The sequence below is a fragment of the Centropristis striata genome, chromosome 10 (assembly GCF_030273125.1).
Source record: "Centropristis striata isolate RG_2023a ecotype Rhode Island chromosome 10, C.striata_1.0, whole genome shotgun sequence".
NCBI classification, from domain to species: Eukaryota; Metazoa; Chordata; class Actinopteri; order Perciformes; family Serranidae; genus Centropristis; species Centropristis striata.
The window spans coordinates 19,812,561-19,837,203 of record NC_081526.1 but is presented as its reverse complement, the minus strand read 5'-3'; the positions used below and the strand labels follow the sequence as shown (position 1 = coordinate 19,837,203).

General features: G+C 38.7%; 1 long non-coding RNA gene across 1 annotated transcript; it reads right to left on the bottom strand.

Moving 5' to 3' along the window:
* Window positions 1-2,673: 2,673 nt before the first annotated feature.
* LOC131979174 (uncharacterized) lies at window positions 2,674-9,446 on the bottom strand. The gene is made up of 3 exons (XR_009395032.1): window positions 9,383-9,446; window positions 7,638-7,830; window positions 2,674-4,820 (listed from the first exon to the last, which is right to left on the bottom strand). It is a non-coding gene; the product is annotated as an uncharacterized LOC131979174 (long non-coding RNA).
* Window positions 9,447-24,643: the final 15,197 nt, after the last annotated feature.

Genomic DNA, 24,643 nt, shown 5'->3' with positions numbered 1-24,643 from the left:
CAGACAGTTGCTTACATTAATGTGTATCATAAAACATTGTGTTGAAGTGTTCACCAGCTGCCTGCAGAGATCTTTATGTCTGAACAGCTTATAGACGAGGAAGATGTGCAATTACACCCTCTCCCCCAGCGCCACATGTACAGTAGGCTATAGAAATGTGTCAGGCATGTGCGGTTTCCTCATTGTCTGAGGGCTTTATGTTAATTAGGCAGTGTTGTGTCTAGGCCTGAACTTTCCCAGGGAGGCAGCTGCAGAACTATTCCATACCATACCTCATTACAACGTGGCGATACACATACTATAAGTGATTATGCTGCATGCTGGGTAGAGTTACAATATGTTTGCAGGGCACGCTGGCCGCTCCTCGAGACCTCTTATTTCTGAGACATCTGCTCCTGATTTTTTTCCCTCTCCAGCTTTTGCATCTGGTTGCATTTGCAGCACAAAATACAGACTATCATTCCATATTCATTATTATTTCCCGAGGCGCTGCTGAGGCAGAGCTCTTTGGTGTTTCACAGGGTAGGGACCTGAGCTGGTATGTTCTCTCACGCCTCACGGGTGATGGGAGAATGGGAGATCTGGTCGGTGGAGCAGAGACTGACTGGTGGGAGATGCATCTGTATGCCTGCTGGTCTGTGTGTGTGTGTGTGTGTGTGTGTGTGTGTGTGTGCGTGTGCCTTGAGCTCCTGTTTTCTGGCCACCCAGCAAAGGTTGGTCCTCCTGCCCTTCTTTTTTCTCCTGATTCCTCCACTTTTCTTCTAAGTCCAAGAGTAATTTCTCTCCTTAAATCTCTCCTGCTTTTGATTAATCTATTGTTTTCTGTGTGAATGTCATTGTAAAATGTGGTATAATATGTAGCACAAGAGCTGATTGAGGAAATTATGTTGGAATGTAGATTGATATATTTTCCATAACCATAGCACTATCTACCATCTATCTATAGCACCCGATTTGAATGTTTTTCAGACAATTAAATGGGAGTTTATTATCGATTATCATCCGATAAGTATAGACGAGTAGCGGCCTGTTCCACCTGCTAGTAGACCAGTAGGTCGTTATCAGCTGTTACTGTATATTAACATGTGTTGTTTAGCGGCGCCCTCTATCGCCTGTAGTAAGACTGAACAACGCATAGGTTTAAATGACCTTCACCCAGAAGACCAGGGTTTGTGCCCCATCTCAAAACAAAAATTAACAATGCTATTTGAATGTCACATTTTTATGTGACCAACTATATTGCTCCTGGTGCTAGCGTCATCTTCGTAACACTTTCACTTCAACCATTTACGTACATTTATTTCACTTTTTAAACTATCTTTTATAATGCCTGATCAGGATGTTTTTGACCCTATGTAAGAGAAGTAGTTTCGTAGCATGATCATAAGGAAACTTTAGCCTTCTTACTAATCGTAACCGCTTTGTTTTTCAGGGAGCAGCCATTGAATGGGATGATAACAACCATCTCAACCTGCCAGCAGGTGGAGCAGGCTTCTACTCACCCATTCTTATGGTAATGATTACCGCTGATAATGCCCATTCAATCGTCTGATAACATTGTAAATGGTTAAAAAATATTTTAATTTCATGTCTGGTCATTTACATAACCCATATCTCATGGTATTATTGCTCCACTGTCTTTATGATCACACAGTGAGAACCAAATTCAGAATGTTTTGAATTAATATAAAAATGTAAATAAATAAATAAATGTGAAACATTGTAATTCAGAAAGTTTTATTATTGCATTCAAAATAGAGTTAATTTAACTTTATTATTTTTGTATTAATGCAAACATGATGAAGTGAAACCTCAGCAGCATGATGTACATTGTAAAATGACTGACTTACATGCTTTTATAGGAGGTGAAATGTGGTTGGATTTTTTTTCATTCTTTGTTTCACTGGGAATTAAAGTGTTAAAAAGTGTCCATCACTCAGTTTGAAGCAGAAGAAGAAGAAATAGAAACTCAGCAGTCTGATCTCCAGAGAGGAACAAGAGGCCGTCAGGTGATGAGTGAAGACTTTGTGCTTTCATCACAAATCTGCTCTCCCTTCACCGTCAGGGTGATTCATTTTTCATCCTCATCAGGCTCTTTGCACCTCCTGCTACTGCTCCTCCTCCCCAAACTCCACATCCGAAATCCTTTTCTCACCTCCTCCTTGATAATTGTCTCCACTGTCTTTTGCCTCTTCCTCTGCCGGTTTGAGCTACCTCTACTCCACTGCTACTTTACTGCACCACATTTATTAAATACTTTAAGTTGCTTTGCAACAATCAAGGGATAAATTATGATCATAGATTAAGATAAATCCTTATCGATCTTTGGGGGATATTCTCGAGCTACCTTGCAGATAAAGTAAAATCATTTATTAATTCTATCATTTATTAATAAGGTGGATAAGCTCCACCTTTAACAGCTGTAACATTTAACTGATGTATGCTTATACTTTTTTTTTACTTTTTGCGATATGGTAAAAGTTTAAATTCACGATCTTACCTGGAAGTATTGTGGTATTGCTACCTTTACCTTTGTTAGAAAAATTGCATGAGGAAACCTTGAAAATTGATAATCTGTCACCAACAGAAAAAACCTCAACATTTTTCTGCGCAGTTCGTTGATGGGGAAATGAAGAGCTGGAGACGTCCAAGTTTCTTAGTTTAACAAAAGTTTATTACAATACGTCAAAAAATGTGCACTTTACAGAGATCTCTGGGTTCAAAAACTCATGTCCCTGAATACAAACAGACGTGTTTCAGTTCGTGAAGTCTGAACCACGACTCTCTCCCTGAACCCATTAAAATACTAACATTTGTTTACAAAACATGCTGGTCGATTTCTTACAGGAAGTTCCGCCTTCTTGATCGCTGATTCGCCAGTTTTAATTAATACAACGGCACGTCATGCCACCTGGTTGCTTGCTGCCCCGGACAAGGCCATCCTGACCTGGCCTCTTCTCCAGAACATTCAACCAAAACATTTTGTCTTGTTATGTATAACAAAGATATTATGTCTACAGAGTCAAAGGATTTTCACTGTCTCACATAGATTCTAAAAGTCTAAAAAATATGAAACAGACAATGAAATATATGTAGTCAAAGTTTCTAAACCAAAATTAACACACAAACAAAATAATTGTATCAAAATCATATTGCCTAATTTAATATAAATGCATTGAGATATTTATTACACTCAAGGTTTGACCTTTGATAGTGACCTACGTCACGCACAGAGACAGAGAACAGGGACAGACACCAGGGAGTCAAACAGAGAAGCAGAAATCAAGCATCAAATCATTTACCAATATAGAAAATAATCAATTATTTTAACACCTTATTGTAAGTCGCTTTGGACAAAAGCGTCTGCTAGGGGCGTCCTGGTGGCTCACACTGGTAGAGCGCGTACCATTAAGGCTGAGTCCTTGCTGCAGCGGACCCGGGTTCGAATCCGGCCTGAGGCCCCTTTGCCGCATGTCTTCCCCTCTGTCTTCCCCTTTCTATCTGTCACTATCTAATAAAGCAGCAAAATGCCAAAAAAAAAAAAAAGCTTCTGCTAAATGACATGTAATGTAATGTTTACCTGAATGTATATGGCGAGTCTTTAACTAGTTTGAAACAGTCTAAATTTAATAAAGATGCCTCTAAGACCTACATAAGCAAACAAGACCAGTGAGAAGAATGACTATTTCTATAGTCATTCTTAATGCCTGTCCCCAGATTCGATTCCCCAAAGTATCAGATGAAATGATTCACGGCACAAAGGTGGAAATGCTTATGTTTACATTTTCTGAAGCAAAGTTTTACAATGGGTCATTTGTTAGCCAGTTTAAAGTAAGCAGGGGGAGATGTTTCTTAAAATTTCTTTACTTTTTATGTATATGTTGTGGTTATAACTGATACTGGAGCAGGATCGGCAAAGAGTAAAAGAAAATAATTTGCCGAAGATTTTTAAAAAAAGCTAAAGGGACAGTGATAGAGCATGAGCAAGAATAAGAGTCAACTTTTCATCAAATAGAGATGGAGGGAGCTGCAGGATTTTAAAGAGTTGTTTCCTGAGTTGGACCTCGTCTTCCTCTGAGACAGGTATATAATATGCCTTCTTTATGAATGAAATACATTGTGAGACGTGGTTTTACATCAGTATATTAATTTACATTTCCCCATCATTTTACAGTTATGGGTTACAAATTGTATATCACCACAAACAGATACATTACCTCATCGCTTTGCATCCTGCAAACACCTGTGTGTGAAAAAAAACTGTATTAAAAATAAGTTGTCTTTTTCTCACTGGCTTGGAAAAGACTAAAGTCCATGTCAGCCTGGTCGAAATCTTTACAATATAAGGCAATGGAGCTCATGGAAACACTACCGGTTTTGTCCACGGGGGGCGCCAAAATCAAATCAAAATGAAAGTTTCTTGAGCTTTTAGTCAACATCTGAGTGCTTCTTTCACCACATTCAGAGACACATATATTTATGCAGAATATGTAAATATATGCAGAAAACATGAACTTCTAAACACAAATTTTGATACTTTCTCACACTAATGCTCTTCAGCAGCCCTTCTGAGTCACGGAGAGATGCTGGTGGAAGAGTCCGGCTGGCGGCGACCGACACTCCACCTGTCATAATACAGCCAGGCAAGGCATGATGGGAAGGTGGGGGGGCCAAAGATGTGTGTATGTGTGAGTGTTTTCTGGATTCTGGATCTTGATGCTGAAAGACAGGATCTCCCCTCTGACACTGCAGGCATTCGGAGTCCACAGGACGTCCACCACCCAAGTGGATGGATGGACAGCTAGCAGAATGACGGACACCTTGACAAACAGAAGATGTGTTGGTGGAGTGAGACGGATGAATGAATGATGGATGAGTCATATTGACTGAAGTACAGACAGACAAACGCCTGGATAGATGGATGGACAGACGATCAACTGGACAGATGAGTGGATGAATGATAGGATTTGGCCAGAGGGATAAGGAATAAAAATAATAATAAAGATAGTGTGAGATACTGAGCAGAGCAGAGAACGTGTCAGTGACTGAATTGTCGGCCGACCGCACACAGCCTGCAGCGTCACTCCCTCACCAGCCCGCTGTTCTCAGAGTGAAGCCTCGGCAAGCATAATAAACATTCAGTAAAGTATTTTGTGTAAAGCAATGTTTGCTTCCCCGAGGAGAATCTGGATTTCATTACTAATCTGTGTGAATGTGCATGTGTCAGTGCATCTGTGTCTGCACGTATATGCATGTGTGGCAGTGTGTATAGAAACGTTCATGTCCACCTACAGTATGTCTGTACGTAGAGTTGGGCAATATAACAATTTATACAATGGCATAGTAGTGAACTGTATAGATTTTACTTTAGTGTCTCTGACAAGGTTACTATCCTTTTGATTTCTCAGGTTTTTTAGGTCAACACCGCAATTTTTTCTGCATGACTGCTTCCTTCAAGAGTTTCAATATATTATATATTATTATTATTCTATTGTCATTGTCTTTCAAGAATATTTTCCTGCCTTCTCAAATTAGGATTCGATGCTTTTCTTTCTGCTAAATTATTAAAAAGGTAACATTTTTTACTATTGATTTGATGAAACAAGCATTTAAAAGTAAGACATTTTACAATTAAATGTTTATTAATAATAATAACAAATCAATGTAAAAACAGAAATGATATCTAAAAGGGACACTCAGAGAGCACAGACCTCTGCTAAGGCTAAAGGATTTTGCAATGTTAACAAAAGTTTAAAATAATGTGTGTATCCATTCCGTGATTTAGATCAGCTCCAACACCAATGTGTTTTATTCTTTAATTTGTCTCGATTTCTCTCTTGAAGACATCTCTGTGTCCTGTCAATCAGATTTAACTAAGTGTGTGTGTGTGTGTGTGTGTGTGTGTGTGCAGTGGGGGCTGTGGGGGCTGTGGGGTCCCTCAGGGAGGCAGTCTGTTTCAGCACCTTGTCTCACTGCCTGTTGTAGTGTTGACAGGACAGGAGTTGGGGGGCAGACAGGGTGAAACACAGAATCACAGCAGATCAAAAGGACACGTCCTCAGCTTCAGCATGCATACTGTTAATATTATTATTCATATAATTATTGTTTGTTCATTTCGTTGAGTTTTAAATAAATGTTCTGCATATACAGTTTGATGATTTCCATTTTTTGAGTTATAAGCAGACCGTACTGGACTGGTAATAACACTAATGATAACCGTATCCCAGGTTTTCCAGTAAGCTACCTCGCTCAGGGGCGCTGAAAAGTAAAGCAAGACATTCTGCGAAGCAAACACTTTGCTATCATGTCTAAACTTTAGTGAATCATAGCATACCTGTTATGGAATTAATCAGCCGATGCCCCAGATCAAAATTTAACCTAACTTTTCTGTCAATGTCAGTTTCTGAGCCGCAACAAATGTAAAAAAAATGTGGTCTGGAACAACTGAAGCAGTTGTTTATCATACTGTGCCCCCTAACAGTCGACTAGAGGAGTGAGGAGTCAGAAATCAGCACGCAAACTAGGGTATGAAACAGTCAATAAAATATATATATACATATTTTTTACATTTTGAATCAGAGCAATCATGAGAGATCGTTGAGCACATAGTCATAGATGTGCCCAAAAATATTAGACTTTTTGTTTTGAGATGTGTAAATCCAAACTGGAAAGGAGATATTTCCTGATAACCATTTAGAAAAAAAAGAAAATGATTTTTTTTTTCATTTTTTGTTTAAATCATTTTAAAATTATATGAAAAAACAAGCCTTTGCCCATTTCCTTTGATATGCTTATGAATAAAATACATGTGTGAAAATCTTTCTCAGCTTTGTACACAGTTTTTTTGTTTTGACCCGAAAGTTACAATGTACTGGATTCTCCACTGCTTCCTCCGGGGAATAGAAAATGCAGTTTGTTGTGTGTTTGGATTATTAGTTTGACAAGTTTGTATGGCTTTATCTCTCTTGTTTTATAGACCAACTCTATGATTTTTTTTGTGACCTCGCCTAAACCTGATTATTAGTGATGAATACCTTAATAAACTAAGGTTGATTGCCATCATACCCCCTCAGTCTTCCAACTCCAAAACAGTGGTTGCATAAAATGAAAATCTCTTGGCTGCGATAAAAGTTGTTTTCTTTGCATTTTAGATGAGCCATGACTTCATATTACAATGCTATGAAATGTACAATTTACAACGTAACTAATGTAAACAAATGAGTCCACTAATAGTAATATAGTAATACTAATTATTAGTCACATGTCCTATATTCCTGATATATCCTGCCATGAGGATGAAGCAGAGTAACTCAAAATGAAAAAAGCAACAAAAAAAATTTGCCCAGTTCTCAGTTATGCTGCGGTGTGAGTATTTTTTGGAGCTACATGCATGCATATTTCATGTCATTAGAGTGTACTTCAAAGCCATTATTAGCCATGTAGCATGATGAGAAAAGTGTAACTGAGAGCTCTGTGTGCAGTTTTCTGGGAACCAGACGTGCTGTGTGTTCTGGGGGTTTCCGCCACGCAACCTCCGACTGAGCTGAGGTCTGAGCAAAGTGTCAAAACTGATGAAGACTGCAGAATGGGAGCGAGTGTGTGCATGCACGTCTGCTGTATGTGTGTGTGTTTATTACCCGTTTCCAGAATAACAAAGGGATCGGGGGATGAGTGGATGCCAGTGCAGCGTGTAATCATAGCCAGATCCTACAATCCATCAGCGCTGGGGTTCATCGCAGAATGAGTGACATCGGTAGATGGAGACTTTCTCCTGATTCCACCGCAGCAGAGACCCGGTCATTAGTCAGCCTGACAGCCCTCATTTATTCCCTGCGACGTGAAAAATAATGACTGTCTTTTCGGGTATGAACTCCCCTCTCTCCCCCCTCCTCTCCCAAACAGCCCACCAAAGAAACTAGAAGTCACGCAGACAAATTCAATTTGGAGGACAGTTTTTCCTTGTTTTCTCTGTAGTGTAATTCCTAGAGACTGCTCTTCCTTAAAGTCAGATGTTTCTGGATTTGGTCATCTTTTCCTTCTTTCATTAACTTTAAGCAAAACTAATGCGCCTCGTTTCATTCAACATGTTGGTCTCCTTTTTATTCATCTGTTTCACTGTTTTTTGGGTGATCTCAATGTGTTTCTCTGGTTTTATTTAGGAGTTTTTTTCGTGTTAATGCCAAAAACATTATTCTGTTAGTAGTACTCTAAAGTGCACATACAAACAGACTGAACAGACTAAACACACATGCACAATTTTATATGAACTTGCTGGTCAGCGGATGAGTTTTCCCCAAAACTAAAAACACAAGACAGGACTGAATTTCAGGAATGGATTTTGTTTGTTGAATACGTCCCTTGCATGAACATGAATCACTGTGTGCAAAACACATTACAGGCTGCAGTCATACAAACGCGAATGCAGGTGAGTCACTAAACGGCAGTCAAAGTTTACCCCATGACACAGATACACAAGCTTGCTTCGCAACTCGAAGCGAAAGTTTTATTTGCCCTCATAGAATTGCACAGTAAGTGAATATTCACCAATGTTAAATTTGCATATGTGTGGCCGCAGCCTGACACCACCATGGCTGTGTTGCTGTGCTAGCACACCCCTAAAGAACGCAAAACAACTGTATGGCTTTGACATCGTCATTCCACAAAGAAAACGAGCACAGACAGACTCACACTCAAAAAAGTTTTGAGAGGTTGGATCAGAGATCCAGATCAGACTGTTTATAAAGATGGACATCATGACAACTCCCCACTAGTGAGGCCAAAACATCTGGATCGCCCCCTGATGGCGGGCTGCAGTACAGGTTATAAACCCCGCCCCCTCCATGTTAGTGGATGGGACATAAGCCAAACTAAAAAACTCAAAGTCGAGGTCAATTAAATGTTTCCCAAAGATGCTGTCCGTCATTTTAGGTTGTTCTTATCACGCTGAGTGCTAAAGTGTTGAAGTGCATTTTTATGATAAGTTTGGATTTAATTATATATTATATAATTTGTATATTAAAAATAAAATGTGACATCATGATTGACAGCTATAATTGACTCATGATTGATGGGTCACAACTGTGCAGACTCTGCTTGTGACGTCACCAGAACAAGACGGCAGCGCTGAATGTTGTCCAGTGGGAGGAAGTGGAGACACGTCGTCCTTTCTTTATACAGTGTGTGCGGTGGATCAACATGCATACGGCTGCTCGTCCTTCTCCTCTCCTCGACCTTCTATCACAGACATCATTTAAATGTGTACATTTGCCACTGCTGTCACTGTACACTCCATAAGTACTGAGCTAGAATGCAAAACTTGCCAAGTAGCAGTAACTGAGGGAGACAGAATTTACTGTATAAACTGCTAAACACAACACAGTACCTGGACTCAGCATACACTGGCTTCTCTACATGTGGCGAGGCTGGCGTCACTCCCTCCAGCTTCAGATATGTGCTAACACAGAGTAACGAAAACCTGAACTAATAAATGATTTAATCATTAAAGACCAGCAACACGGGCCAAAGTAAACCCTGATCTCCAAATGTGACCTTGTTATCCAGTTAGCTGTGTGTGTGTGTGTGTGTGTGTGTCTGTGTGTGTGTGTGTGTGTGTGTGTGTGTGTCTGTGTGTGTGTGTGTGTGTGTGTGTGTGTGTGTGTGTGTGTGTCTGTGTGTGTGTGTGTGTGTGTGTGTGTCTGTGTGTGTGTGTCTGTGTGTCTGTGTGTGTGCTTCCCCTTGAACTTGATGACTGATTAAGAGTTAGAACACTGAATAAACTGTCTGCCCAAATATCAGCAATCCAGCGGGTGTGTACAAATATGTCCGTGTGTGTGTGTGTGTGTGTGTGTGTGTTTGTCCATGCATGTGTGTGTGTGTGTGTGTGTGTGTGTTCTCAGCAGCCACTAAAAACACCCACAACATTATAACACCTAATTTAGTCTCATTTAAAAGAAGGAAAAGAGTGAAGCAGAGGTCGATGGTATTTGCTCTACATACAGATGTGAAACAGGAAGCTGCTTAACTTAAACACATCTGAGAAAATTACACCTGGGCAGCTGCCGTTTGCAAAAAACTACTTCAATATTATGACTTTATTTTTTGACATTTGATGTTTTTATTTGGAGCGGCTTGCAGGGAGGTAACAGGCAGGAGCTGAAGGACACTCTGACAGGACGGGTGGATAGTTATGGTTATGATACACTCTTTCCCCTCTATTTCTCAATCTCAATCACACAAGTTTTATCTGGTTTTACGACCACAATGCCAACACCCACATCCACAGCTTGGAGAGCTGAAAGAAGACTCCTTTTTAAGTGAAGAAAAAAGGCTTCATATCATGCTTTGCTGTGAATTCCTTGCGAGTCAAACCCCAAAAACCTCCCAGTATGACAGTAACCAGTAAGCTATCAGTTATTACTATATTACAGCTATCTGTAAAAAAGATGTTTACCGTTGTGTACTCACTCAAGCACAAAATGTGGGCTTCAGGCTTCTGCAGTAATATGGATGCATGATTATGTCTAGAGACAAACAGAACATGTATTTTTTTTAATGGTGATTATGAGCCGAACCTAAAGGATTTACTTAAACTTGGAAGCTTACATATATTATTTTTGAGCATTTCAACAGCATGGACAAAAACATATAAAAATAATAAAATAATAATAATAATAATAATAATAATAATAATAATAATAATAATAATAAGCATCATCATCATCATCATCATCATTATAATAATAATAATAATTAAATACAAAAAATTTAATATTTTAAAAAATCAATTAAGATTACTCTTTTGAAGTAAAATGGCCTCAATGATTGAGACGTATACATGTAAATCATGGAGGTAATGGATGGTAATGTGTGCACCTGGGTGTATGTTTATGTTGTTCAAAAGGCTGTATGCTTGTATAAGCATTAAAGAATGTGTGAAAAAGTATGCATGCAATTTTTATTTCTATGTTTTGATGTTAATAGCTAATTGGGCTTCTCAGTAACCAAAACAGACCTATTTCATTTTATTATCGTTTTATTTTCTTGCAGCTGTTTTCTGTTTGCTTAGAGTTTGCACAATTACACCCATGAAACATGTAAAAAAAAAGAAGGAAAAAAAGCAAAATATTAATGAATCCAAGTAATTCAAGATGCTGTGAAGCTACTGTCAACAACACACACTTTCTGCACATGTTTACACTCAAACACTACCTGCTGAGCCACTGGAAGGCTTTTAATGTGAAACATGTGTGCAGGAAGTGTACGTGTCCATTGACACTGGCTTAACACTGGACATAAAAACTGCAAAGTAGAATCGACTGCAATTAATTAATGAGTGAGAAGAGTACTTCAGTCCAAAACAGAGAGCAGCAGAGTGTTGCACTGATGGAATTAATGCTGAGGAAATGTGCATTAGCCTAAATTCATTGAGGAAAAAAATGCAGAAAGGGAATTAAAAGCAAAAAAAAAAGAGGCGCAGGTAGAAAACAGAAAGACATGCACTACAACCTTTCAGAATTTTCCAAATTGTATTATTAATCTTTTAGAGATTTTCTTTGTCTGATGCTTCATTATGTGTTTTTTTCACAGTGAATTATTCTACATTTAACCCACAACCTTGTCCATATCCATATATTATTTTCCCGTGTGCATATGTGAGGAAGAGACAGGCACATATGTAAGTGTGCGTTTTAGTGCATGTGTACGGGTCTGCTCACATGTGTAATAGATGTGTAATATCTGCTCCAAGGCCTCATCACGGCTGTCAGCACGTCAGATCTTCAGCGTGTGTGATGGAGGATTGTTTTACTGAAATTCATACAGCTGGAACCGCCCGCCATCTCTCCACCAAAACCCCACCGCTCATTTTCATTTGCATTTCAGCCGAACCGCCCTCGCATTCGCCGCGGGGAAAGTTTGAAAAAACAGCCAAACAGAACGTGTGTTTATCTGTGAGAGGGAGTGACAATGTCTGATTGTCTGCTGTGTGTATGAGAGTGTGTGTGGAGTATCTGATGGTCCCAGGGGTGTGCGGGATTCCTGCAGGACGGGAGGACAAATATATCGCTTTTTCAGATTATCTTTTTTTAATGCCACAGAGCATTCGAAACATGGGCTTAATGCGTCACTGTTCCAGTATAAAACCAGTTACAAATGCATAACTTTTCAACAAAAAAATGGAGCCACATATTTTGTCTCTGGTTGAGGAGATTTAGTGCAAAAGTCCACAAAAATTGCCAAGTTAAAGTGCCACAAGTGAGTTTACTCACAGTGGAGTACTACACAGCCTGTGGATAACAGTTTGTTTGTGCATAATGAGATGGAGTGTGGAGTTTTCCCTACACTAGCCTAAAAGCCAGGATATCTCCACCTCTGCTGCTTTGATTTCCACCACTTTCTTTAAAAATCTTTCTCTTGCAGGTCCCTTACATTGATGAAAGTGTAATACTAAATGGCTTGAATTGCCATTTATCTACAAGGTTTTAATTCAAACACTTACTTGGGAGTCACAAGCAGGACTGAAGTGATGTTATGATATTATTTGTTATATGTTGGGGTGTGATGTAAAGCCCAATATGCCAGTACCTACATTTAGTTATTTATATATTTTCATAATCAATTGATATGTGAAAAAAAGTCCCAGAAAAATGTATAAAAATGAGGACAAAAAGAAAATATAAAATATAGTACTGTAAAAAATGATATAAAATAGAAATGTTGATATTTTCTAATCATTTAACAAACTTCAAAGTGAGTGAACAGAAGAAAAATCTAAATCAAATCAATATTTGATGTGACCACCCTTTGCCTTCAAACCAGCATCAACTCTTCTAGGCGTTTTTTCTTAAAAAAAAAATAAAAATAAAATAAACATCTGATGAGGTAATTCATAATTACAGGACAATTGTCAACTATAATTAGTAGTGGAAAACCTAATATTTTTTTTAGCAAAATCAGCCAAAAAAAAAAAAGTGGGCTTATATTTAAAAATCATGGAACTAAGCCTCCATGTACGTGTGTGTATTTATGTATGAGTGTAACTCAACAGGTTTTTGAGAGAACAGTGTGTGTCCACATTATGTGACGGCCTGTGTGTTTGTCTTGACATGTGTGTGTGCTCCCCAGCTGCAGCCCAGGCCGAGAGGATCTGGCCCAGATGGATTTTGGGTCGAGTCCTGCTGGAGCAGCAAACACACTAACAAGCATGAAGAGCCATAGTCGGGATCAGTTTCACTGAACGCGGAGCCAACGCACAGAAGAAGTAAGGCTGTAGAGCGACTGCTGTTTACACACTGAGGAAAACATGGAGGCCTGAGATGCAACGTGTCATTGTTGCACCAATTTTAAGTTCAAGCTCATTTCAGTAAAAAAAAAAAAAAAAGAAAAGTGAAAGGTGTTCAGATTTGCACAAGGAAAAAAACTCTGCCTAGAACTTCTGCTTTGCTTATTTTGATCTGGCAAATCTTAACAAAGCTTAACAAAGCAAGAGACATATGTACTTTTTATTAGCCTGATTAACATATGATTCATGATTCACTCAATACATATAGGTAATCATGAACCCTGATTTACTAAATATGTTTGGAGGCTTTCCAAAGAACAATCACAGTGTATCTCATCAAATAATTGCATTCTGTTGGTTTGTACATACAGTATATGTGTTTTAAATTGATTATGTTTGTAAAGGAAGGGAGAAACTTTTCATATCTAATGCACTGAAATAGTTTTCTTATTCATCTGCATAAGAGGCACAGAGATCAGAAGGGCCAACAAGCCATTATGTAAAATTATGTTATAGTTATTTTTGAGTCCAACAGTGTGGCATTTCCCTGTGGTTCCATCTGGAGACAACATCTGAGGACATGAAAAGACCTGAGTGATGCTTCACTGCCATGAGAGGAGACACGAGTGCTTCCCAGCAGACTTGTTTATGAGCATATACATGATTAAGAAGAGATGGTGTGACACAAAGATGCTCCTCGTCTGTGAAATTATAGGTCACCCAGCAGGAACTTCCTCTCATTTTGTGTCCTTTTTTTCCCTCAAGCAGCATTCCTACTGCAGACCGTCATGCTGAAATGTGACTTGGTGTCAGACTCTTTGATTTTCCTTGACTGATTGTTGTATGGCAACTATTTTGGGACGCAACTAAAACCAATCATTAAATGACAAGCATCTGCAGAGTCACAATAACTGCTTATGAACCCGATCACACAGAACCTGCAAGATGCAAGAAGCACCGCACCGCCTTTCATTGCGGAGAATCAGACACGTCACTTCTTTATTATTGTTGAGAGGAAACCACTGACTCAACTAGCCTTGGCATTAAAAAAAATGACAGCCAGAGAGCACTTGATCTGGCTCTGATTGAGGATGAGGGAAATGGAGTTTCATATAGGTACAAAGACTCTCAAAAGGAGGAGAAATCACAGGAAGTACCACCAGCTGTTCCAGGGGCTTTGCCATAAACAATAGTCAGTTCGAGGCTTATTTTAGGACCAGTCAGAGACAGTTTTGTCTCTAAATTCATTTACAAAAAGTGGCCAAATATGCTCTGTGTGTGATCTGGCCCTAAATGTGAAACAACAGACAGGACACCACTTCATGTTCTTAGAAAAGTATGTTGCATAATGCTAACATCTGCTGCAACACCACCTTATTTGGCCGCATAACGTTATCAATTTGTTTCAATTCAAGTAAAATATTGCATATGTCCTAAAACAATTAGTTATGCAGTGTATGTAACTTTACTCAAGTAAGTACATAAGTGCAAATGTCATGTATTTGTACTTAATTGAGTATTTACATTGACGTTAACTTTATACTTCTACTGCAACATTTAAGAGGCAAATATTGTATTTTTTACACTACATTAAGCTGACAGCTTTAGTTGCTTTTCAGGTTGAGATTTAAACCATGGGAATGTGTTAAATTTAAAATGATTATGCATTTTTAGAAATATAACCACATAACAGTATATTAAGTGGTTAAAATGAGCCCTACCTTGACAACAGTAAAATGCTTCTTACATTAATGTATCAATAATAACAATCCAATAATATATTTAGAATTTATAAAAAAATCAGATTGGGGACATTCTGCATTATGAGTACTTTTACTTTTGATACTTTAAGTACATTTTGATGCTGATACTTTTGTACTTTTACTTCAGTAAGTTTTGAACTTCTACTTGTAGTGGAGTAATTTCACAGTGTGGAATTAGTACTTTTACTTAAGTGAATAATTATTTTTCACTTCATTTCATTAAGGAACAGATATAAATTAGACTTTTTTTATGAGTGATTTATAAAACCCAGTTTAAGCTGCAGTGTGAGCACAGCCTCTCTGTTTCCCACCTGACTTCCTCTATAAAACTGTGCTGAAGTTACTATAAAAACTTCCAGCTGTTCTCACGACTGATTATTCAAACTATCAGATCAAGAGAGAAGCTCCTCCACTCAGACAAAGAGTCAGAGCAAAAACAGAAACTCCATCATCAGCATATAACTTGCAGCATAATTAGAGCACACACAATGACTCTGGCTGCTTTTGGGTTCATGCTCTTGTATTTTCTGTTATGATCATTTTCAACCTGTCATGTTTATCTTAAAGATTTGTGCTGTTTAAATTTCACCTCAAACTTGTATAGAAGATTTCCTGTCCTACTATAATAAAAACAAAAATAAAAATGAATGGAAATTATTTTCTTCCATTTTATTAACATTTCACTTTAGTCATTGTAATGTTTTTTTGTATTTTATTGTTTAATGATAATATAAATATGATATTATTTCTTAATGGTTGCACATTTGTTGTTAAATTCAAAACATAATTTACAGAAACAAAAACATTTTTATTCAATGATTTTTTTTTAAACACAATTGAAATAAGTGCTACCTATTATATAACTGTTCATATTTTTTTATTATTACATTTTTATTTATATATAAAAAGATAAGATACATTTAGATTAGTCCCACTATGGGGAAATAATATGCTAATATATAATGTTACATAATATCACCCATCTTTCTCTCGATATTTAGTGCATGTGTATGAGTCCAATGACAGATTGGAAAAATTAATTTTTCGAAGCGGACCGATAAATTAATTAAATTAAATTGAAGTTATTATTATTAATAATAATCACAATATACATATACATATATCATTATTACTATTATTTTTTATCAACAACATTATTATAAATTTATGGGTATCTCATTATTGTTGGATACAAATTTTATTGATAACACACTGATTTTTTTTTTTTCGTCGTGGAAACTGTAAATTTAAAACATTTTTATAAATACTTGTGTATATATATACATACACACACACACACACACACACACACACACACATGCATGCATATGCACATAATATAATAAGTAGGTACTGTAGGATCTCTTATACCTATCTAACCTTCGAAAATGCCTGTCCCATATAATCCCACATCCTGAAAATTACAGAGCTTTCTTCTAATGAGTTTCTCTGCTGCCTGTCTCCAGCCTCGACATTCCTGCGCTAGGTTTATTCAGCTGCATTCACCGGCCTCAGCAACAAGGGATTCGCACCCGCAACCATCCGGGGGCAGACTGACGAGACTCTGCTTACTGTCCGAACTCACCGGCCTCCAACCCACCCACATTAATTATAATTACATTTCCAGCTTCCTCCACCTTCTACCTTCTTCTTCAGCTTCCATCTGTTCAAAACCGCTCGCTGTCACTTCATATATTTGCCTGAGTCCTGCACCAATCTGTCATTAAACAGGAGGATTTATCCCTGTCGGGGAGCTGCAGTATAAATAATGTGCAGTAACTGCTCATTGTTTTCATTTAATTGAGATTTTTGGAAGGCGGACGGTGGGCAGCCACTTCTCGGCAATGCTTTATTAGTTTTTATCGCCCCAAAGACAGGAACGTGTGGAGTGAGAGAAATATGACAGCGCAGGTCAAGCCAGGAATTGAACACACGCAGTCAGAGTACATTTTTCCAGGCGGGAGCAGGGGGAGCGACACTTGTGCGGTCGATTTTGGACCGACTGAGTGACCGGGGAGTTTAACACTGACTCATCAGTGTGCTTCTCTGTCAAAGGTTGCACAGTTACAGCTGTAAGGCCAGTGATGCACATTTGGTTTTCACAGTGGACAGTAGATTTGTTTATCTGAAAACTGCAAACACATGTTCTTCTGTAAATCTGTCAATAGTCAACACAGCGAGACTGTTCTGAGCCCACAGGAGCTCTATATTTGCATGACGAAGACAAATCGCCCTAAATTTTCCCTCAAACCATTTCCTCTTCAGGGATCAATAATTTCCCGCTCAACTCATGCTGATCATGCTCCTGTCCCACTCCTGGCCCAGTTAAAAACTGAAAATTACCTAGTCACTGCCTTATTATACAAACATCTCTACGACAGCTCTTATGTTGTTTAATATTATGCTTTCACATATTTTCTCATATTTTGTCCTATAGGCCTGAATAACGCTACAGTGTTTGATGTTCATAGTGTCAAAGTGTCAAATAATGTGCTAAACATATGTAAAAGTAATCCTTGTGAAAAAAACCTCAAATGTCTTTCGGCTCAAACTGACATCTAAACCAATTTCTATATATGGTCATCTGCCACATGCTAATGTCAGGGAAACCTGTAATCTTGGTTGACGATGTTGTTAATTTCTCCCGAATTTCAGATCACATATCAGCTGAAAGAGGTTTCGTTGTGTTGTTTTTGGCTTAGAAGCTTTTATTGGGTAATCTTTTTACTGCAGAAAGTGCTGCTATACTACATCTAGCTACCTGCTAACATCAGGGAGACCAGTCATTTTGGATACAAATGATGATAATTTCCCCCCAATTTCAGAGCAGATTCCTGCTGGAAACTGTTTACTTGTGTAGTTTAAGTTATTGGTGAATTTTAATGAAAGAAAGTGCCGCCATTGTAATAATAAATTTGGAAAAAATGCCACCTCAAAAGTAAGGTTAAAAAAAACAATGAATAAAAGATGTTTTTTGCTTGTAATAAGTTAAATCTGCCAATGGAACAAGTAATTCTTTGTTTGTTAAAATGTCTTGATATAGGATGTTTATTAAGTGTGATAAGAAATGTTTTTTTGATTTTGCTTTTTGCAGCGGCTGCACTTCTTTTTGTGCAGTTGTTTGTTGATGATGATTTGTTGTATTTTTTTTTGTAAAGTCTGTCACAAGAGTCTTTTTCATTAGGTTTTTAAAGTGTATATTATAGGCCAACTTCTGTTCATTGTTGGGGATCATTACTGACAAATAAGCTAATAAATAAAGTTTCCTAATTAGTGTGGGTATGACTTTTTAGAGCTGCAGTCTATAAAATCCTTATTTAGCCATTTCAGTGTCCTAAATTGACAGAAGAATTCCACAGGATTGTCCTGGCACTGTGATAAGAAGAAACATGGTGAGTATGGCTCAAACAATTGGCAATTGACTCCAAAGCACAAAAACATTGGGATCTTGGCTTTCACAAACCCGTATCAGTCAAATCCTGCTTCATACTTAAAACTGTTTATGCCAACACACACACTCAGCAACAAACTCTGAAAACGCAGACTTTCTGGAGAACCATCAGGTCTTAACATCCTCCAACCTCTCTGTTCTGTTTTTGTTTTTTTCTGCTCTGCTCGGTCATGTCAGAAACCGACGCCAGCCTCCTCTGTCTCCCTCACTGCTAGAAGTGGAAAGACGCATGAGGCAAACAGCCTGACGGGCTTGACTCCCGGCCAGGAAGAAGAAGCAGATGAAGAAGACAGTAAGACTTGGCAGAAGCAGAGAGATCTTCACAACCGTGGCAGCGACTGCTACAGTACTGTACCTTTCCAGTTCAGATGGAAGGGGAAAATACGACAGCTTTGAACCATTCTCATGAGGCCGAACGACCTTCATGCTGTTTTCAGAGATGCTGCGTCCAGACTCCACAGCTGACTAACCTTTGACAAACAAGGGAGAGATACTTCTGGCAGCAGAAATTCTCACAGGAATCCCCTCCCTGCTACCAGAAATGAAAACTTATCTGTCCGTCGTCTGTCGCTTGACCTCATGTATTCAATGTGAGATCCTTCTTTCTCTGCAGCAGGTTACAGATGAGCAGAGTGAACGGTAACTTACAAACACAAACTAGGATACAACCAGCAGATTTGTTTCTCATGCTGAGGTCTCCGCCTACCGGAGAGATGTTGTAACGAGAATCCTGATCCACCCGGCTGCTCATCTCCGAGCAGTAAAGACGATGAGAAACAATTAAGGGTCATGAACGAAGCTAACTATCCGTAACAGCACTGAGTGCAGAGGGGTAATGAGTCCCAAAGATCGTACCACAGTTCATGGGTGAACGGCGGGGAGCAAGCTACGCTGATGGAAACGATGCGCGCTGATCAGTGCATAATGCACGCCCAGCTTGAGGTTTGAATATCATAAGGAAACCCATATGGGGGGAGGTGGGAGACGGGAGGTTTATCTCCTCGAGAAGGTGCGTTGGAGTGACACCACATCTGTGCATCAGTAGCGTACTGTTCCACCAAGGAGATCCATCTTCTTCGGATTCTGCGCTAATCAAGACCCGGGTAAGAAAAAACTGAAAAGATTCGGGTCATTGAAGCAACGATTGTACAGCAGAGCAACGTTGCCTTGGGAACTCGAACACAGCCCATGTAAATAATGTGATCTATTGGTGCCATCTGGAAAAGATTGGGCCGAAGGGTGCCTCTTTCTTTGCCTCTTCTCTTTGCTGTATGTGAGGGGATCCATTACCGTGTTTATTTGTGCAGCTAAGCCTTGGTCGGCGAATAGGATTATATGGTGGGGGATTGAGAGTAGATCCTACACAAACAGTGCTATTAAAGCTGGATTTCTGATATATCCTGAACAATAATGGATTTACAAGGCAGGAGTTTTTTCCTCTCTTCATCTCACAACCTCTTCATTTTCCAGAAATTGAAACCAGACCCACAGAGAGCAGCGCGGCTCTTCTGTTATGTGTGCAGTGTGAGAGAAAGAAAGCAGGCCAGATCAGTATTTATCATAGGTTTAAAACAATTAGATACTAGACTGTAAGAGGGAGAAGAGAAAGAGAGAGAGGAGGCGCACAACCTGCATCGGTCACCGTTCTATAGCTCGTAAACATCCCACATGTGGCAAAAAGAGATGGGGTGACAAAACAAATCTCTTGTTAGCCTTCTCAATACATCGAGCTTCCCAACTCTAAGCTCAAAGCCCACAGATTCCCATTGAATCTTTAAAACCTGGGCACAAATATTTAAACTATAGATGATATAGCTACAATATATTTTCCACAGATAAGTACTCCTACAACATAATACAACCTAGTGCTGGACCTAGTCAGTTAGTTTTGCGGTAATTTGATAACATTAAAGTTGCAGTATGTGATCCTGGAGAGAAATAGTTGACTGTTGAGTCTCATTCCCAGGTCGTCAAATCCTGACACTTTGGGTTGGTAGTCGGACCAAACCACTAACCCAACGCGTCAGGATTTGATGACCAGGGAATGAGACTGAACAATCAACTATTTTTCTCCAGAATAGGGATGAGACAATGAGTTGATTGTGCTGAATTTCCAATATCAGGATTATCATCAACGAGCACACTCTCTAGTTACATACGTACATGTACAAAGTCATACAGTTTGACTCTATGCCACAAATGCACAATCCAGTTGCACCTTATTTTTCTCAAAGAATCATTATTTTAAGTAAATTCTATACTGTTATATATCATTATTATCTTTTGATATTATGGTAAAGAAGTGGAAAAATAGAGCCTGATTTAAAAATAATTCTTATATAACAAATAACAGACACAATGTTACTATGTTACAATGTTGATACAATGTTGCATGATTTCAATGATTTCATGTTTTTGGTGCCATTTTAATCATATTTGGATGATTTAGGGATTATATAGTGAATCATCATTGTTTGGTGAGGATAATGATGACTTGGAATTTACATATCATCCCATGTGGACTCCAGAGAATTGCATACTGCACCTTTAAATATAGGATGTGTAACTACATTTTGATTATATTATAATGCAGGGCCAGTTGAAACAAACAGCTGCTAACACTCAGTAAACCTGGGGATGTTGTGGTGTGAGGTTTAATCAGAGTTTGACTGAGTTCATTTATGACACAGGTAATAGATAAATCCACACTAAAAACTCCTATTGGCTGCTTTAAGATCTTGTAGGAAATCAAGATAAAAAAATTGTGTTTGTTTCTTCATTCATTCAAAAGAGAAACACATTTTAGACACAATTTTCTTTTCTTTTTTTTAAAAAGGGGAAGGACACAGTGCTCGGTCAAGACCAAATGGTAACAGTTGTTCTAGTTTCAAATTATTTCAAAATCTTATTTAGCTTAATTGTGTTTTCTATTTTTTCTGACTGATTTCACTCAACTTCTGATTTTACAAATCTATTTCAGTTCAACTTCAACCCAATTTGGAAGAACACACACTGGGCACTTTGGGGTGAAGACGTTATTTTACACTCAAATCGTTGAACAAACCCTGTCAGCAGTCGAGCCTTCGTCTCTCCTCGTCCTCTGCTCACCGACCACAGCAGCAAAATGCTTCATTCTGTCGTCTAACCACTTCTCCAATAAGGCTCAATGTGGTATTGTCAGCTTTTTTCAAGTCACCCTCTTTTTTGCCATATTTGAACAAATGTTTGTAATTGAAATCAAGATGTTGCTCAATAAGCACTTAGTGTTACTTTGAATATGTACAAATATTCACCAAACCACAGATTCAGTGACTCAGGACTTTGATTTGAAACATACATTTCCTTTGCACGTAACATTTGCCCTAGGAAACTGTTGCATGTGTTGGTGGAGTGGCCCTGCAACCCATTGCCATCCGTTCCTCTCTATTGTTGGATACTGATGTTGACAGGCCTTACAAATAAATAATTATCTCAGTATTTCAGAATTTGATGATCTGATTTGAATTAGTTTAATATAGTGCAAATGTAAATTAGATTATGCTCAAAATAAACAAAATAAGTTCCAATTGGCCATGAGAGAGAGAGAGAGATTGTACATTAATACTTAAATTATTATTATTGAGCTCCTTTTAATGATTTTGTTTTACCTTTTTTTCCATTTTTTTGCCCTAACCACATTTAATGTCTATCACCAACAAAGCACTGCCGGGATAAAAACAGTGAAATTAACACCAAAGGGGTTTACTGAAATCAGCTCCCCGCTTAGCAACACATTTAGCACCACGAGTTAGAAAACCGACCTGAGTTTCAACAGGTTGCCTCGGCTAAAACGGCCTAAAGTATAATATGACTTGATGGCTTGTGTTGATTTCTGATGAAAACTGCAGACCTCAAAGCCGTCATCCAGATGTGTGTGTCAACACCAGGAAGGACCAGTCATCAAGAAATGGGGAAGAGAGAGCATACTGTCAGCTTCACACACACACACACACACACACACACACACACACACACACAGCAGAGATTGAAGACATGCAGATAGAAGATAAGAGAGAAACACAGCAGTGTGTGAAGTTACTGTAGAAATAAAGAGAGAAAGAAGGAAACACTGACTGTTGACAGAGAAAAATAAACTTTACTTTAGAATAGAGGGAAGTGTAATGTTGATGATAATTACAATACAACTGTGGTTTATCCAACTTTTCCATAGTAGAAATGATCGTTTATGCAAAAGATTTCAACAGCAACTACTGAGATCTTTCTGGAAGGCGAACTTCTCCCACTGTGCCATCAAGGCCATAATGGAGGAATTACTACTGGTCAGTGTGCAGGCATTGGATGATGAGCTAAAGAGCCTCCACACCTGCCAAGGTTTTAAGTGGGAGGTCAGGAACAGTGGTGTCTTTTGTTTTACCAAGATTGGTTGGATCTTTGAGTGCCGTACAGCACCATTCAACCAGGTGACTCTTTTAATTTGTTCATCTTATGATGAATAACGCACAAGTTGAAGGAGCTGGCAGGATTGCACATCCCTAGAGTTGTGCTTTGTACATTTTTATGTGACAAATAAAACTGATTGATTAATATTGATTGTATTATCAGCCTCAACAATCCAGTGGGTCCCAACTACAAAACCAGAAAGTAAAATAAATATCGAGACTTTTTAAAATAAGAAACATTTACGATTTACGAACTTGATAAAGTTAAAGGGTATACACGGTGGGGAAGTAGTTAGCATTTTCTTACAGCAAGATGGTCACAGGTTCGAATCCAGTCTAAAGACTCTAAATTGCCCGCACAAGTGAATGAGAGCTTGAATGGTTGTTTGTCTCTATTCGTCAGCGCTGTGATAGTCTGGAGTCCTGTCCAACCATAAGTGGTTAAGGATAGTGATGAATGAATGAATGAATGAATGAATCAATGAATGAATGAAAGATAAAGTTAGATATTTAAGAAACATAACTGAACTGAGAAGGGACAATCAGTGGAGATGCTCCAAGGCATCAGGAGACAAATATTTCATGAGAGTGTGATTCCACCAAAAGAGAGAAAGAAGCAATGGGATGGAAGAAACAGAAATAGAGAAAGTAATGAGAAAACTAAATTCTGGATACTTTCCACGAGGCCACAAGTCAGTGCAGAAGTTCACACTGTCAGCAGCATCATCAGTGCACCAACCAGAGAGAGCTGCACAAGTCAGAGCTAGTCCAAGTGGATCCACCCAAACTGGCCACCATAATCAAGACACACACACACACACACACACTGATAATCAGGCCTGGTGATTTCTGGTTGCTGCTCCCTGTGCTCTCCAATGATCTGTGGTTAGCCATCATCTGGATTATATTTCTTCACTGGAAACCAGTAGAAGGAGAGTGGAAGGAAGGAGGAGGAGGAGGAGGGGGGATGGGGCTGATGGGGGAGTTGCAAAAATAGAGAGATAAAGGAAACAAAAAGAGTGAGAGATCAGAGGAGTATGACAGATGAAGCAAAGGCATCACCCTCTGTCTTTCTCTCTAATTTGGCTCCCACTGTCAAGTTTAGAGGAAGTGGGGCTGCCATGTCTCCTTTCCCCCACAATCCCTCACATCGGCTGGCAGCGGACCCCCCTCAGGGACCAGGGACAAGGGTAGTGGGGTTTTTTTTTTGGGGGGGGGGGGTTTGTTCCTACATGGGGAACCAGGATTCTCACGGTAGTTATCCGTCCTTACCAGTGTAAATGAGTCAGGATTGACCTCCCTGCTGGTCCACATTACACGCCGACTTGATAATTTGACGCCATTGTGCTTTCAGAGAGACGTTGTGCTCGGGGACAGTGTTTCTTTCCAGTACATGCATATAACAGGATATTACAGCTTCTCTAATGACATACAAATTTAAAAAACTGATGTTTTGACCCAATTAGTAACTTTTTTTTTAAGAATGAATATTGACGAATCTCACCATAATTAAAAATCTGAACCTGTGTTTGTTAAAAACAAACAAACAGAAAAAAAAAAATTAAAACAAGAATATTTAGTTTAAATATAATTGTAGTTAACAGTAACAGAAAGAATGAAATGAATACATTGATGAGGTTCTGTTGTTGGCTTATACAATTATGCTGTTCATTACAAAGCAGTGGAAATGTTATCCTCGATGTGGCTTACA